The 18,131-nt window shown below is 40.7% G+C and overlaps 1 protein-coding gene across 18 annotated transcripts in view; it reads right to left on the reverse strand.

Annotated features, from left to right (window-relative positions):
* Window positions 1-18,131, reverse strand: part of TENM3 (teneurin transmembrane protein 3) — a 2,524,603-nt gene that overhangs the window by 227,089 nt on the left and 2,279,383 nt on the right. Inside the window, exon 1 of one of the 18 annotated variants that reach the window (XM_059909703.1) lies at window positions 3,910-3,948. The exons of the other annotated variants lie outside the window; for them this stretch is intronic. The gene's annotated coding sequence lies outside the window, so the exon portion shown is untranslated. Of the gene's footprint in view, window positions 1-3,909; window positions 3,949-18,131 lie in introns of those variants that run through there. 18 annotated transcript variants of the gene reach the window in all.

The following is an 18,131-nucleotide window of genomic DNA, read 5'->3' on the forward strand; positions in this document are numbered from 1 at the left end:
TGTTGTGCATCTCATCCCAGTGGCAATTACAGCTAGGGTCCAGCTGTAAAAACCTGACGGAGATGCCGTGCGGATTCAACGAAGCAAAAGCACAATTCACTAGCAGTGCTTCCCTTGCTTTCTGAAGCTTTTGCGCTACAGGCGGGACTGACAGGGCAGGTCATTCCTATTCCTCCCTCTTCTCCGTTCCAACGAGGGCAAGCTACTGAAAAGTAACCCAGAAACTCAGGACCACCTCAGATGCCATTTACATCCTTCCTTAATACGTTAAAGGGAAATCAGATTGTATCCACAGATGAAAGCATGGCGAGGTAAAGAGGCAACACGCTTACCAAGCCCATCTGCAAGTTCTCTCTTTCTAGTTACTCTGAAGAAATGGAATCAATCCGATCAGACTAGCAGTAAACTTGGATTGCAACTCAGCAACGGGCAGGTAACTCTACTGGAAACGTTGACAGCTATACATATTTATCCAGAAAGAAATGAGTACAATTATGTATGAATGGTACAGACACCTAGGTAAAAGGGTTTCTGATGCACATGGAGCCTTTTTATGCCCGAACACACCTCAGGGACACCATCAGTTCAAAAGTTTCTCTGCCTCTCCGCTGGTGTGGTGACACCACAGTAGTTGGAGGCTGGTGAGGAGAAGAGAGGTGAGTGCAGAGGCAGGGAAGAGAGTGCGTTTGCATCTGTCTGCCCCGGGTGTGACGGGAGACTGCAGTTCGAACTCCAAGTCCCATGATTTTGCGCCCTGTGGTTTCTCTTTGAGCATGGCTGGGTGGAGACTATACGGAGATTAAACAGAGCAGGGGGCAAATCCATCAAGAAGGAAGACTGTTAACACGTGGATTAATAAATTAAACCCCTTGCTTGGGGTTCTTTGTAAATAATAGCTCATTTGTTGGCTTAAATAAGAAGCTAGTCCTTTATTAAAAGAAATGAATATCTGAAAACATTGATTAAGAGCTGAGCCCTGGCTTATTTAACAAAAATGTGAAAAATAGACACAAATGCAGAAATTCAAATACAGATTATAGTTTACTCATAGACAATAACTTTAATGAAGCTCAGGGTGCCAAGTTCACAAAACAAGTGATCAGAGTTGGTAGGTGAACAGTAAAAAGAGTCCCTGTTAATAAATGTGCTAATCAGTTTGTACAGTTTTGATAACATCCTTTTGAAATGTGCAGTTGGGCCTGACTAATATAAAGAATCGGTTTATACACAGATAATGAGAGAGAATGTTGAGTGGAAATGAGAAAAGTCATTTCATTTTACATTTTATGTGAGTTGTTATAATTTTAAGGTTCTCCCCCCAAAACCCACCAAAAAAACAGATAGAGACCTAGGAATCTTAGAGAAAGGAGGTAGCGTCTGGTAACCATATTTAACAACTCATTCTTAGCATATATTAGATGTGGGATAAAACTTGGCTGTAGGAATGAATGAATCATTGATTCACCCAGGCAGCTTCCAGGCTGATGCAACGTTCAGCCCTCTTGCCTTCCCTTGCCTACTTCTAGTGACCGTGATGAAGTGAAGAAACACAGCGGGCATGCGATTTTACCCGGCTCAGCACGCGTCAGGATCACTAAACGTTTCTGTCCGTCGCCCAGTTTCTCTGCCTGTGTGATAACACGGGGCTGGAGTGGTCACCACTTCATCCTACGAGGGGCTCAGCCTCACTTCCGTGTTTGCCTGGGATGTAATGTGCACGTTTATGATGCTCCAGGTTAACTCGATGCAGTGCCGGCTACAGTGGAGAGGGAAGGGGAAAGAGATATTTGTAAAGGGAGGCCCTTAAACCTCAATACTTGAGTAAGCAAAAACTTCTAAAGATAAGTTGTCATTCTCTAAATAGAAAGTGATTCTTTGGAAAAGAAAAACTTTCCTTTTTTAAACAGGACAATTCATGCTTATGAATTCTAATGACCGAATGATTTCACTAATTACTTTGTTGCATTCAACTTGGAATAGTTTGCATAGTTGAGTTTGTAAGGCAATAAACTATGCCTGAATGGTCTGTTTACTCCACTGCAAGTTACAAGGAAAACTCTTTCCTTAAAGGATTTGTCTCTTCGAAATGCACAGAATGGCAAAAAGCCAAGTGCAGCTGGTGCTTAAGCAACCAAGACTGAGCAGTGCCTGTGTGCATTTCAATCCCAGCCGACTGAAGTAAATGTTATTGGAGCTTTTGTGCTGTAAAATTGCTGCTTTCATGCCCACTGCATCCGACAATAGGAATCCTTGGTCTACCAGGAAGGAGGGAGGTTGTTCTGCCATCTAGCCAGATTTCTACATTCCTAAGGAGAGGGGCAATGACACTCAAGTTGGCAGTGCAACTGGCTGGAGAAAGAGACTAAACAGAAAAAAACCAATATTACTATTATTTTTTGAATTAAGCACTGGGACCTGGAAAGTTATTCTTTCAGAACAACTCTTTAGCATTTGTAAAAAAAAAAAAAAAAATTAATTTGGGAGAGTACTGGGTTTATGAATTACATTTTAAAATTTAATTTTCAGAAAATTATAAAAATATTATACTTTAAGTGTCATAAAATCAAGATCAATAAATACATTATTGAATTTTGAAGGGTAACAATTTAAAATTCATATAATGCATGTAAGTTAATATCTACATTTGTGTTTTTTTTGAGATACTGAACTTTCCTTGACATGCTATTTACTTGTATGGCTGTTTAGTTTATATTAATATTTTATTTATTAGGACGTTCATTCAAGGCTCATTTATTGAGCACGTAATATGAATCAGCCATGGAATTTCACTTCTAATGTTGCACTTTTAAATGCATTTTAAGCCCCAAATCTATGTTTAAGCTCTAAGCCAAACAGATAAATTTTTTTTCTTAAAAGTATTGAAAATGCTTTTTAAAAAGTTTCTATTGCTACTACCAAGAAACTAATTTTTTTTTCAGAATTATCCTAACATAATGTCTACCATAAAAGCATGACATTTTAAATAAGACGAACAGCATTACAGTTAATGGGGGGAACGAGTCAAACAATATTTCTTGATTCAAAAAACAACTTTACGGGCTTCCCTGGTGGCACAGTGGTTGAGAATCTGCCTGCCAATGCAGGGGACACGGGTTCGAGCCCTGGTCTGGGAAGATCCCACATGCCGCGGAGCAACTGGGCCCGTGAGCCACAACTACTGAGCCTGCGCGTCTGGAGCCTGTGCTCCGCGACAAGAGAGGCCGCGACAGTGAGAGGCCCGCGCACCGCGATGAAGAGTGGCCCCCGCTCGCCGCAACTGGAGAAAGCGCTCGCACGGAAACGAAGAACCAACACAGCCATAAATAAATAAATAAAAAATAAAGGAATTCCTTAAAAAAATAAAAACAAACAAAAAAGCTTTACGATAGGTTGTCAGTGATTACAACACACAGGTAAATTTATACCTGATATCAAAAAAGAATTGCAGTAAAGAAAAAAAGAATTGTAGTGAATAATACACAATGATTTGGCATCCCTTGCCTCATTTAGTCATAGGCTAATTGTATTAGAATGGTTTGTTACGTTACTCACACCCTTACTTTGCATTAACCATACATTTTCAGCATGTACTCACACGGCCATTAATGTGAAATAAGTAAGTAACCACATTCACTGCCTTTTTTGGGGAAGACTTGGGATACTACGGCATCCATCGTACACGTGAGGCATAAAAAATAGACTGCAGTAGTTCCGCCTCCCTATTCTCTCTGTTCCCTAACCTTTTTAAGCTGTTCACTGCTTTGGCTTCAGAAAGGGTGAAGAAAAAGAGAAACACACATCATGAAAGAAGAAAAAGGAAGCTTAAAAGGAAAAGCAGAGAAGTGGAAATAGAATTCAAGCTGCAAAAAGACAAAATCAGACCCCGTTCCACGTCTCCCAAGTACTCACGATACGATGAAGTGGGCTTTGTTGCAGAATTGTTTTGATTACTTTTTTCTCCATGCCGTTTAGATAGGTCTGCATTTTAACTTCCAATTAATAACCCTATGACCCTGGGCAAGTGACTTAAGCTCTCCATGCCACAGATTCTTCATCTGTAAAACAGGGTTAATGATACCAGCTCCTCAGGGCTATGAACATTAAATTAAATATCACACACACACACACACACACACACACACACACACACACACACATTACCTGGCATACTAGCTTCCTCATAGTAGGTACCCAATAAATGTTAAAAACATCTATATATACACATACACACACATATAAAATAGCAAGTGTTCCATTTCTCAAATCAATAATTTTTTTTTAATAATCTTGTTTGAAAGAGTCAAGAAACATGTTTACAAGTTAGATTAAGAATTAAGCTGGTCTTCCTAATTACCCTTCGAATAATGGAGGTTTCTGAATTATATTTTTCCTGCGTGTGATTTTTTAACTGCGCATTTCAGAATAGCATAAATAAAAAACATGAATGGGTAGCAAGAGTAGTATAGATGTGCATTTAACTTCAACTGTCCGTGTAAAGCTATCTGGACCCAAGTTTCTGGATCCTAACCTAGTTGATATTTGGAGAGAGTTTCGTCCTTTAGTTTAAGTGTTGCTTTTTAAAATTCTGAGTAGACATCACATCTACTATAGAATCAATTATGCTCTTTCCAGATTCTTTTGGATCTCACATTTTCTTATTACAGGTTAATGGGACTATGTCTTTGGATATTATCATGTCTGCAGTATGTTACACTTTATGCAGGTTGGCCCATCCTGGGAGACAGTCTCCTTGCGTAAGGAATTATTTGTCACTCCAAACCTCTTGATCTGTGAATAGGCTGAAATGATTCTTTGAGAAAGATATGCAGTTAATGATAAACGTGTAGGCGACACGTTTCTCTGAAAGCAGAGAAACCCACATTCAAAGTGAACATAATTGGTCTTGTCTCAATCATTAAGAAAAAAAAGGTAGAAAACTATAATTCTTGGAAGAAATATGAATAACAAGGATAAGGTAGTTCAACTGATTGTCCAACCACACCATAAAAATGGTCAGTGGTTAGATGTGATGAGTACAGTAATTACCTTTTGCCAAAAGTTGGAATACTTAAGTGAGCAAAGATAAATTCTTTGTATGTTAGAAGAATAGTACAAATGGCTTTGGCATTGCAACTAAGGAATAAAAACACAAAAGAGATTAATCAAATCGGAGATCAAGCAATTAAAAAAAATTGGCTAGTCATCAGAAAACCTTTGTTACGTTTAAAATGTTTCCCTGCTCACCCAAAGCGTGAGGAAAAAAATGAATAGCTTTTGACCTAAGGGATATTCACCTTCCCAGGCTAATTTTTTTTGTCAGGTACCACAGAGGTACATATACTAGTGCCTAAGATTGGCCAAAAGTAACATGATACAGATGGTTTTTATGAAGACAAAACTGAGACACCTTCCTAATCTATTACCGAATATTAGACTTCAGGGGCTGTAAGGTAAGGGAGTAAACATAAAACTGTTCGTTTGGCAAAGAGGAAAGATTGAGTTAAGGGGTCTTGCGCTTTGAGGAAATTTGGCACCTGAAGTGAAAGGGTTTAAAAATCAGAGGCTCTGAAACAAGTTAAATCACAAAACAGATGGACTCTTAACTCTCCATTTTCTTTGAAGGTTGGGATCCTAACCCAGGTTATCAAGCTGCTGTAATTTGAAAAAGTGCTGTAAAAGCCAACAGCACGAATGCCTTTCGATTCTAAATGAGAGTCTTTAACCCTTCAGTCTACCTCTTCCTAAGCTGTAAGCAACTGAGTAAAGGAATGACGGACTATTTAAAAATAAAGTGTCATCATTAAAAGGATCAGCATCTTACCCTTAGGTTTATTCGCAGTAGAACAGTTTCAATTTTCTAAATGATTTGTTAAGATTATAAAAATGAATTAGGATGTACTTCTTATAAAGGGCTGCCCTTGCCGTGAACCTTTGTTTTTTACTGATTGAATGTCACGTACCTCCTGGGACCAGGTGCTGGCTTTCGCTGTGGTCAAGCTCTACAATTTTCTGAAAGACTACGGAGAATGTTGAAGCTTCTGTAGTTGGTCCCTAAATTCAATCAAGATTCAACTTGGGGAAACAAAATATATTTTATACAATTTTTAAATATCTTTTAAGTTTGTCTGGAGTACATTCATTAATAGGACCCATATTAAAATAACTCACTTGGTCTTAAACCTTCAAGTCTAACCTAAATATCTCATTCTATAGTTTAATCTACTTTTTCTTTTTCCCATCTTTGGCCAAAACTAGGACCAGATGGTCACCATCCATTACATCTTCAAAAACGATTAATACATCTCCCTTTAGCTTTCTTTCCTCTCTACTAAATAATTCAATTCTCCTTGAGTTTTTTTCACAAGAGTCTCATTTTCTACGCTTCTAATTAGCTTGGTGGCTCTCAGAACACTCTTCAAGTTTCAGAACGGTGCAGCAAAACTGAATTCTGGTAAAGGTCCAACCAATGCAAAATAAAATGGTTTAAATATCACACAGCTAGACTGAGAGATCCCTGGGAGCAGGAACCAAGTCTTGTACATCTTTGTAGTACCTGAAACATACCAGGTATTCAATAAATGATGAATTAATGGGTCGGCAATCATCAGAGCTCAAAATGTCACCCACTACTGGAAAGCAAATCAAGAGTTTTTTTGTTGTTGTTATTTTTAAGCGATGGTGGGGAAAGGAAAAATGCTAACACTGGAAGAATTTCTGCCAAGGCCTAAGCTAATGAACAGTCTTGTCACTCCCAAATGTCACATACCATTAAACTTTAAACACAGTAAAAGATGCAACCTTAGAATACTTCTGCACAATTATCAAATTTTACTAGTCTGCATAATGAACAGGGGGTCACATTAAGTCAGTTACGAGAGCGATGATATTTTGAATGAGTCTTATTAAATTATGTTTATATTAATTTTATCCTTGTAGTATGAATATTATTTCCCTCCCTTAGTACACTCTATAATAGATGCAATGCACTCTATCGGTAGCATTTCTAATCACCAGAGTTTGAAAAGTTATTTCTTCATGAAAACTCACTTGAGTTTGTATTTGTACAGTTCACAGAGCTATCCTGCAACCCTTGCTCTTACATTTTCATAAAAATGATTATTTGCATGAATAGAATATTGTCAGAGTCAGAGAAGTTAGCTTGAGAGCTCTGTTTAAAAGAAGGGGTAGTTTATCATCTTTGTCTTACTGAGGGGGGAGGGAGGTACAATTATGTATGAAGATTTTTTTAACAGAAACTCCTTAAATCAATTCCCAACTGGCTTAGTCTCTGAAATATTGCTCAATCCCTGTAGTAAATGCTGAAATAAACATCTTCCATTCCCAGTCCTCAGGACATGTTTTCATTCAACAAACACTTACTCAGTAACTACTCTATGTTAAGCCCTGTATTAGGCATTGGGGTTACAAAATAGACACCTTTTATCTTAACCTCAAATAGTTTACGTGACGAGAGGGAGGATTTATAGAAATAGAAGAGCCTCCATCTACCCTAGCGTTAGGGGTATTAATAACCTGCCTCCAGTGATGCAAACCCAGGGAATCTGAAATAAACATTTTAAGCAAGCTTCAGAGGCTAACAAAGCCAGAATAAGGTTTCACAGAGCAAAATCAAGAGCAAATCTGCCAGATGTTGAAATTATTAACATCTGCAAGAGATGTTATCACCTGAGAGAAAAGACGCAGTTTAATTAGAGCAGGAGAGAATAAGAAACTCAGAATTATTTCCGTGACTGTGACCCCAGTGTTTGTTTTAGTAAATAGAAGCTACTGTTTATCAATATATGATGTTACTCTGCGGATCAGCCCTCCACAAACAGGCCTGTAAGTACAGCTACTTTTCATTTATCTGTGGATCAAAGTATACTCAAGTTATCAAACTCTGTACTTAAATTTATAAACCCGTTTACATACATACATACATGTGACCACTGGAGCTATCTGAGCAATTCCTATTTTCTGCTATAAATCCCATGTTAACGCTGACTTCTTTTAAAATTAAAATCTCTAAATAATTTTATGGTCATCTTGGATAACTTTTAAAAGTTACTCTCTGTAAAATAGTTAAGTGTTGGGTCTCAGTAGAATTTTTATAAGTCCTTTAACTACTTTCATATACAAGTAAGATTTCAATACATAATTATAACCCCAAAGAAGGATTCCCACTTTGACTTCCCAGTACATCTAAAACAACAAACTGCAATTCCTAAATGAACCCCAAACTTCTTATTTTCTTTGCCTAGGTAGATTTCACTCTAGTCGGACTAAATTAAAAGGAGGAGAAAAGCGTATTTTTAATTAGACTGCAAAGCTGCTTCTTTTCCAACCCTCATTCTATCTGTTCTTAACGCCCTAAGGCTTTCAGCTATACTTGACAGATTACACGTATCCTACGTTTCTTTATACTATCTGAAAGGCTAATTCTCCTCAAGAAGAATGCATGATATTCTAAAAGGAAAATACTTCTTAAAGGATCTCAAAGGCGAAAAGGAAGCAAAGAAAATACTTCCAGAGCAGGCCCCTCAGTGAAAAGTGCTGAGCTCTGGAAGCGTGACTCAAGCAATGACGGAGTTGCTTCTGTGCTTCTGAGACGCTGACAGCCCTAACATTTGCCTTCCAGTTCCCTGCAAGAACTCACCTAACACGCACCCCTGACCCGAAAAACACCAGACGCGAAGCACTGAGAGGGTGCTGAGATCCCACAAGATGAGCTGGAAAACTCAAACTACACATTCCTTCTTATCCCCAGGGGTTCTGATGCTATTGCAGACTTTATCTTAGAATGGTAACTACTCCACCCATCTTTTACTGGAGAAGAACTAAAGGAAAAGGCTTTATTTTTAAAACACCAGTTTCCAAATCATGAATCTGCCTCTGAACAGAATTAATTCTTTGAAGTGAACTTTTTTGGTCTACAATTACTATGCTGACATTTTACCTGATTGTAACTTACACACACACACACGCACACACACAAGCACTGCACACTTCCACACATACGCACATACACAAACCAGAATAATACATAGTTCTGGGAGAATTAAAATTTTCCGCAATGTCACTTGGACACATTAGAATTATATCTGGGACAGACTTCTTAAATATCTATCTTACCTTACCTACTCTCCTGCTCATTTAGGTAACTTATCGCTGGGTTGCAATGTAAAGAGAAAAAAAAAAATCACATCATCTCTGTTTTTCATTTTGTAAAAGCAGATGACGGGTCCTTTAGAAAATATCATGAAGCAATGATGGAAATCGGAGTCTAGTTGCCATGGTGGGGACAGCAGTGGAGTGAGAAGAGGAGACAGACAGAATAAGAATAACTTAGAGTTAGAAGGATTTCAAGGAGTGCTGATGCTTCCTTTTTAAAACAAGGTTGGCAATTGACAGTGATTGCTGGGTTAAGAAAATCCAAGGCTGCCTAGGCAAGACCGCCATGATCCGTGACTGGTATCTGTTATAAGCATTAGAGGTGGGCACGTTAACATATATGCCACACATTTTTCATCTCTGGAGTAGAACATCTAAGTCAGGTGACTAACTGAAGAGTGCCAGGATCAATAGGCCACCCACCCAGGGCCATGCAAGTGCCCTTTCCCTAGGAGAGCTGCAGAGGGCTTTCCACTCCAAAGTATTAGCAACTTGTGTTGGAGTTGTGAAGAGTCAGTGTTATCAATATAGACATTCTTCAAGTTCCTAAAACTCATGTGTCTACTGTGAATATTTTACAACTGAAAGCATCTCATATTTTCCTAAAACAAGAAGAAAATCTGGGTTTGGACTAGAGAAATTCTGAATGGTGAGTCATGGTTGGTCCCTTTTTCTATTCCAACCAGATACAGGAAGGAAACTTCTTTTTTTTTTTTTGACAGGAGATGGCAAACAGTTGGGTTAAAAAACCTGCTTATGTGGCTACTATAAGGCATTTATTTCTTCTCAGACCCTTAATATCTTTAATTACAAAATATTCCTAGGAAATTTGATATCAAGAGATATCAAGTAACAAGTTTAGAATAAGATTTTGGTTTCTTACATGATGTGAAAAACAGAGAACTGAGTCCAACTATCAACAAACTGTCGTCTTCTTGCCATGGAGTGGAGCTCCCACGGAAACTGCGCCAGTCCACATTAGATAGGGGTGCTGGTGTACTTCACAGCGGCATCAAAACCGCCTGGACAGAACCAGCACTTGGCAACCACCTCTGGTTGTCATGGAGACTGGAGACTGGAGGAGGGGAATGTGCATGTTCAGTAACTGAGGGACCAGATAAAGAAGATGACACAGAAGGAACCAGGTGAAAAAAATAAATAAAAACAAGAACACTGAAACCAGGGCTAGGAGATTGTACCCCGGAAAGTGCACAGGCTAACCACTGTATTCTGAAGGAATGTTATTCATTAACGTTGAGGAGTAACAGATTCACATTCAAGTGATAACATATAAACAGTTTATTAAGCAGTTAAAAAGCACAGGAGAAAAGGTAACAACAACATAGTTTAGAAATAAATCTGCAACATGGTACTCTACTTTCTGTTAACGGGCAAACCCAAGAAAATCTAAAATTAAGAGCTCACAGCAGGTTCTGTACTGAGGAGGGAGAGGTGTCTGCAAAGCAAACACACACACCTGCCCTGTTCCTCCGCTTTCCTATAATTCTCTGTTCTGCTAAACAAATAGTCAGATGTAAGTAGCTACAGGTCAAGATCCCTGCTTGCTCATGAGAATTAATCACATAAAGTAGACCAGGGAATGGAAAAGGAGATATTTATTTTATAAAAACATGCATATTCAAGATCTGGAAAATGAACACATAGGATTAATTCAGCAGGGATCATACAGATCATATTTTACAAATATAAACATGCTGCATGTCTACAAAGACTTGGAATCCTGTGTATTCAGATATGTATTAAGTCATATGTATTCAGATTCCAATATGAATGCCTTTTGAAGTGATCTCTCCTAACTAGAGGAAGAGGCACGTGTAGAACCTTCTCAAAAACAGGTATCTCTTGGACATTCTTTTCATTGCCCATCAGTAATGCATCCATTTTCTAGATGATCTGTGGACAAATTAAATTGCTGGTAGGCTTCCCTATTTCTTTGTACATTTCCAGGCCGTCTATTTCAGTTGCCTGGACAGTGTGGGTTTTTGGAGATTAAAAACTTATTTTACTTAACTGAAGCAAAACACAAATAGGAAGGTACATGTTTGATTCACTCAAGGATTCAATAAATACTTGTAAGGCACCCACTGTGTTCCCGACATGGTTTCCGGTGTTGGGTGTACCGTAGTGAGCGAAACAGACGTGGCCCCTGCTAGCAGGAGCTTTCAATTTTTCTAGAAGGAAAAACAGATAATAAAAAGGGGAAAAAAAAACCCAATGTAATTTTTATGAAAAGAAACAAACTGGACAAAGCAACAGAGTAAAAACGGGGCCGCCCTCCACTCGGATAGGGTAGTGAGGGAAGGTTACTCCGTGGAGCTGACATTTAGCTGGGATCAAGACAGAGGATGAGACACCACAGCAAACCAGAGGGCAGCCTTCCAGGACGGGGAAAGCGACTGCGCAACAGTGCCGGGGGGGGGGGGGGGGGACCTGGGTAAGCTTTAAAGTCAAAGGGAGGGCAGAGGGCAGGGGCGAAAGCGGAACAAGACAAGACGGGAAGGTAGGCGGAGGCCAGCTCAGGCAGGGTCTGGCAGACCGCGGAAGGTTCTGAACAGCATAGAACTAGGAAGTGGCTTTCGATTTCAAAAACATTCTGTGGGCTAGAAACCAAGTCAGAAGGCGATCGCAGAGGTCCAGACAGAAGGTGACAGCGAGTGGCACAGACCCGGATGGCTGGAGTGGGACTGAGGATGATTTGGTAGCTTTGAGATCTATCACAGAGATGCTAGCAGCAGTTTGTTGATGTCTCACCTATCGAAAAATACGCAGCTATTAATGAATTACTACAAACCCAAAAGGGGCGTTTCCATGCAAACCACAGGCACGTCAAATAAACTGATTTTTGTTGCTGTTGTCGTCTTCACATGATTCTCTCAGTTTTATTTTAATCATATGATAGAACCACAGCTCTGTAACGGAAAAAACGGAATTGGATGGAATCTTAGATATCATCTTGGCTAAAAGCCACACCTATTTTATGAGAAGTAACCACTTTCCATTACTTTTTATTTCTTCAGAGATTGTGGAGCAAGTGTTAATCCTTGAGGGGAACTTAGTCAAAAGAAGTCTGGCGGGTTAAGTTTTCGGCATCTGCTGTCAGATGCTGATGTCCTGGGGTTCAGGGCTTCTGATCTACCCCAACTCTTGTTCAGGTAAGAAAACTGACGCCAAGAGGTGTTTAGAGATTTGCTGACATCTACCCAGAGAAAAGCCAATCATACATTAAGCAAAAGCAATCTCATCTACGCCCACAGCCTCAATTATCATTCATATATGATCACTTTAGAATTTATATCTATAGCCCTGACATTCCCCTTGAGCTACTCAGCTATACATCTAACTGCTTAGATGATATCTTTGCTCAGATGCTCAAACTCGGCATGCTCCAGACAAAACTCATGGCCTTCCCCCAGCCCCCATACGTCGTGCTTTCCGAGTGGACTCCGAGTCAGGAAATGCCACCGCCGCCCATCCTTCCACACAAACCATCAGTGTCGACATCATCCTGGAAACCTCCTTTCCCTCGCTCTTATGTTCAATTCTATTGGTATCTTCTCATAAATACCTTCCAAACGCCACTCACTTCCTTCATCTCTATCACCACCTCCCTGCAGTCTCCAACTCGTTCTTCTACGTGATAGTCAAAGTAATACACAATAATAGTCAAAGTAATACACAATAATAGTCAAAGGAATACACGATAATAGTCAACGTAATACACGATAATAGTCAACGTAATACACGATAATAGTCAACGTAATACACGATAATAGTCAACGTAATACACGATAATAGTCAACGTAATACACGATAATAGTCAACGTAATACACGATAATAGTCAAAAAGACGCTAATCCGGTCCCGTCCTCCTGAGCCCGAGCACTCCTTCTGCTTTCTGGCTCCGGGTGCAAGTCCCTCCACACAGCTCGCCGTCGCGTTATGCCCCCTTTGCTACGCTGCGGCCACAACGGTCGCCTCTCAATCCCCCAAACATGTCACATCTGCTTCCCTGCTACCCTCGCACACGCTCTCCTCCTCCCCTGTGACCGCCTTCTTCCTCCTGCTCCTCCGTCCCATCTGTATCCCACCCACCCTTCGAATCTCAGCGTGGGTAGGAGTTCCTGGGTGAGCCCTGTCTCAGTGGTGCCGTTGCTTGTGCCATCATTCCACTGATGCGCCCTGTAAGACTGGAAGCGCCTCACGGCACGGGACCCTTGTCTGGCTTGGCTGACCCCCGTCTTCTCAGCACCTAGCAAAATGCCTCACGCTTCTTGGCACTCAACAAACCCTTGTTAATAAAATGGCTTCATCCAACTCTTCCTGGGTAGACCTTTGGCCAACCAGCTGTATTTCTGCCCATTCCAGTGTATCGCTCTAATCTGCCCAATCATGGATATGCAGAACCTACCTGTCTGACGAGTGAATTAAAAAAATACTATACAAAAGCTTATGTTGGACCAATTAATTTCTATATTGCCTTGGAGATATTGTGGGTTTGGTTCCAGACCACTTCAATAAAGCGCATATTGCAATAAAAAATTAAAATAAATAAAAAATTTAAAAGGCCAATGTTAAGTGCACAGTTAAGCCACTGGGAAGATGACAAAGGATGCAGTCCTGAAAACTGTGGTCAGTGTGTGGCAAGACAAGTCCTCCCTTCCACCACAAAATATATGTCAGTTTGCACCTGTTCGCATTCAGAGAACACTGCTGGGCACCAGGAAACTGAAGACGGTACCGCGGCACAAACCTAACAGAGACAGGTACACAGATGGACCCACAGAGAGACACACAACACCATCATTAAGGAACGAAACCTAGCAATGTAATTAAACACAGGTGGGAAGGTTAGAATGACTACAGGCCACGGGATTATGCAGAGATGGCCTCCTAGGGAAGAAAAGTTTTGAACAAAGGCAAAAAGGGTCTCACGTTGAGGAGAAAGGAAGGCAGTCAGCCTGTGAGTGGAAAGGGCTGGTGAGTGCAGAGGCCAAGAGAGAGGAGAAAGCAAACGGTGATAGGAAATGGTAATAAATGGTTTACTTGACTGAAGCTGAGAATCTAGTTTAGGGCAGGAAAGGACCACGAAAGCAGAAGGATATGGCAGCTGGTGCAAAGAGTTGGTGAAAGGCTTCAAAGTAATAATTAAAAGATGGAGCGAGAGGACAGAGAGTCTTACACAGAAGAGACAGAGGCCAGGGATAGCTACACGGTGAGAACTCGCATCTTGCGCGTACAGGTTTTGGCTCACGGTGAAGCGGGTGGGACAGCCCTTCTGAAAACCGATTTAAGAAACCACCTCCGACACACTTTGGTTTATGTAAGAGTTCCACACGACGCTGAGAGAACGAAAGAAGGACGAGACGGGGCAAGTCTAGAAACAAATACGGGTATTCTTATATCCTGAAGCTGAAGTGTCAGCTAGGGATCGGAGCTTCTGGGTCACTTTATCCACACTGTATCGCCTCACGTTCCTGTCTCTTTTTTTCTTTTCGGTCACACAGCGCGCCACGCGGGATCCTAGTTCCCCGACCAGGGATGGGACCTGTGCCGCCGCAGTGAGGGCTCGGAGTCTGAACCCCTGGACCCCAGGCAAGCCCCTCGTAACCCTGTTTCTCTGCGACTGAGACACCCAGTCGACTGCATCTCTGTCTCGCCTTCTCCTGGACCTCCTTCACAGTGTCCAGCACGTCGATGTCTCGCCAACGCTCAGGCTTTTAGTGAATAATCACTGAACGCATAAAACGTAAACAAGCAGGGAAAAGAAGAGGTTCCCTGACATACAGTGAAAGAGTAGTTAAGATATCCCACCGAACAAGCAACTGAAATAGCTAATAGTTATTCGAGCTAAACTTAAGCTTTCTGAGACCGGGAGAGGCAACAGTGAAATTTTTAGGCATGTGTGTTAAGAAGCAGTGACTTCACAGAAACTTCCACGGTAAGCTCGCAGAGATGGGATGCGCTCCCTGCTAGGGGATGATGGATGCTTAAAATCACAGGAAAGGTTTATGTGCGCGCAGGATTCTTCTAAGACAGGAAAGCATGGGAGCTCGGCCTGCAGAAGAGCAATGGTCACCTCTGCTTATTTTTTCAGCAAGTCGGTGTTGTTGTTTCTTGGCAGAAGGAAAGAAACAAAAGTGTACACTTTCCCAGGCAGCCAAGATCTGATCCCCTGACCCTCTTGTGAGCTGTCATCAGCCACTAAGAAAGCTCGCCGGATTTGTAACCGGAATTTCACTGAAGCTAAAAAGAGCATGGCGTGCATACCGGCAGCTCTTTTGCTCAGCTGCCCAGCGGAGGCACTGGCTGAGCCACTGGCTGAGCCGTTTGCATCCCGTGGCCTTGCAGCCGCCTGTTTAGCACGGCCACACTGCTAGAAGAAAGGCTGGAGAAGCTGCTGGGATGCTACTTTTATAAGAACGGCTTATAAACCTCAGCCAGTTTTTCCCTGGACAGTGCCACTCGACACTGTTGCCCCAGCAAAATTACAAGCTGCAAATCTGATCTGGCCAGAGGGAAAGCTTGCTGTCAACAGGAAACGTGGGTAGAAATAATAATAATAGAAACAACAGCTGACACATGCAAATCTAATGTAAATAAAAATACACCGTGTGTGTGTGTGTGTGTGTGTGTGTGTGTGTGTGTGTGTGTGTGTGTGGCGTTTATCTACCTACTGGACAGAATTCCTCATTGTTGAGAAGTCCACGTGCTGTTTTAGAAAAACTGATAATAATAATAAATACTTGTATAGAGTGCCTATCGGTGCAGACACTGTCCCAAGCGTTTCACACATACTGACTTACTTTAACTCATTTAACTCCCACATTTGTTCTGACAGGGAGGTGCTATTATTATTGTTAACATATAATAATATCTAACATAATTCATTACGGATCAAACACCATCACACAAAAAATGTAAAGGTTTATAAGGATAAATCTTTGGCCTATATATTTGAAGAAACATGTCTTAAAATAAAATAAAATAGCAATAACAACAAACAACGGTAACTTGAGAGATTGTTGAAATGGGATAAGATTCTCCCCTCTGCCCAAATTCTCGCCTAAGAAGTATTTTCTTTTTTTATCTAATTTTTTTTTAACATCTTTATTGGAGTATAATTGCTTTACAGTGGTGTGTTAGTTTCTGCTGTATAACAAAGTGAATCAGCTATATGTATACATATATCCCCATATCCCCTCCCTCTTGCGTCTCCCTCCCACCCTCCCTATCCCGCCCCTCTAGGTGGTCACAGAGCACCGAGCTGATCTCCCTGTGCTATGCGGCTGCTTCCCACTAGCTATCTGTTTTACATTTGGTAGTGTATATAAGTCCGTGCCACTCTCTCACTTCATCCCAGCTTGCCCTTCCCCCTCCCCGTGGCCTCAAGTCCATTCTCTGTAGAAGTACTCTCTTTTTGCTATAGCGTCTTTGAGAAGAATAGTCATAACATTGATTATTATAATAGTCGCAAGGTGCTTACATGCCACTGTCCTTCTCCAAGTCCCAGGTTTACTCTGAGCTTTTACTGTTCCCTCCTTGCATCCCCATACATGGAGCTCATGTTCAGTCCTGCCCTCGTGCAAAGGAAAAAAGACTTGAACTGAACACCTGCTCGGCCACGTACTGTGTAATCCTGGGCAAATTATTCCATCTCTCTGAAAATTTGTGCTTTGGAATCCTGTAGAGTTGAATTCTATCTCCCTTGGTTATTTTCTCTGCATCCTTGGGTAATTTACTTAGTATTTCTAAACAACAGGTATTTCATCTACAAAATGGGGGGAAATAACACTACCTCCTTCATGGGTTTTGGGGAAGAATGTATACAATAATGGACTCCAGTGGCCAACTGTCAAGCACACTTAATGCTGTCTATGTCACGTGCATACGTTAGTTTTCTCTCTCCAATTAGGTTTACAAGCTCAGCAAATTTAAACCATAGTATATCGCTGATCTGATATCTCCCTACTTTCCCAGCCTTGCTTTTGGCTTTCCATGTGACGTTCAGCAAAAACAAACCACCATAGTACCACCAGCCCTCTGCCCCTCGTCATTTTTTTTCTCAACTTTGTGCCCTTATGTTGTTCTCTCTGGGGGAAACGCCCATTGTTCTTAGATGACTCTTATTCACACTGTAAGATTCCACCTTCATCTTCTGCAGGTAATTTTCCCAGATTCCTTCTAAGCTGGGTTAGAAAAACTGATAATAATAAATAATATTATTATTAATAATAATAAATAATAAGTCTCCCTCACTGACCTCCCTGAGTAGCTGGATATATTCCTGTCATTGCACTTTTATAGGTGCAATAGTATTATAATACAATGTCATCATTAATCATCTCCTCAACCAAACTTCAAGTTCTTTGTTGCTTTTTCTTCATCTTTGTCTTTTTAGAGTACAAAAGCACACAGCTGGCTTAGGAAGTATCTATTGAAAAAAATGACTCAGTGAGCCAGTCGTATGTTACTTTTGTATCACTCAAAGCACTTAACATAATGTTACACATACAGTGACGACTCAGTAAATATTTAGTGGCTCACAGATTACAGACTATAACACATCAGTGAAAAGACAACCTTTCATGTGAAAAAACTAGTACTTCAGGAGTCAAGTAATTTTCCCAAGTGAGTGGTAATGATTTTTCTGGTCTACCTGGAAAAATATTTGAGTCAGAGATGTAATTTTAAGAATTGATTGCAGGTGTCTATTCATGAGAAAGGAAGGGTCACTCCTGAATAATTAAACGCTGTATTAGAATTAATGGTAGAAACACATCCACGGGGGACAGATAATATATACATTACAGAAAGGCAGGATTCCTGCCCACACAAAAGTTTACCTGCTACAATACCATGAGACATAATTCTCTTCAGTGCTCACACACTTAGGGAGACACATTAATAGGACTGCCTAGTACTCAGATCATAATCAGGGA

Source organism: Balaenoptera ricei, chromosome 21 (assembly GCF_028023285.1).
Source record: "Balaenoptera ricei isolate mBalRic1 chromosome 21, mBalRic1.hap2, whole genome shotgun sequence".
Lineage (NCBI taxonomy): Eukaryota > Metazoa > Chordata > Mammalia > Artiodactyla > Balaenopteridae > Balaenoptera > Balaenoptera ricei.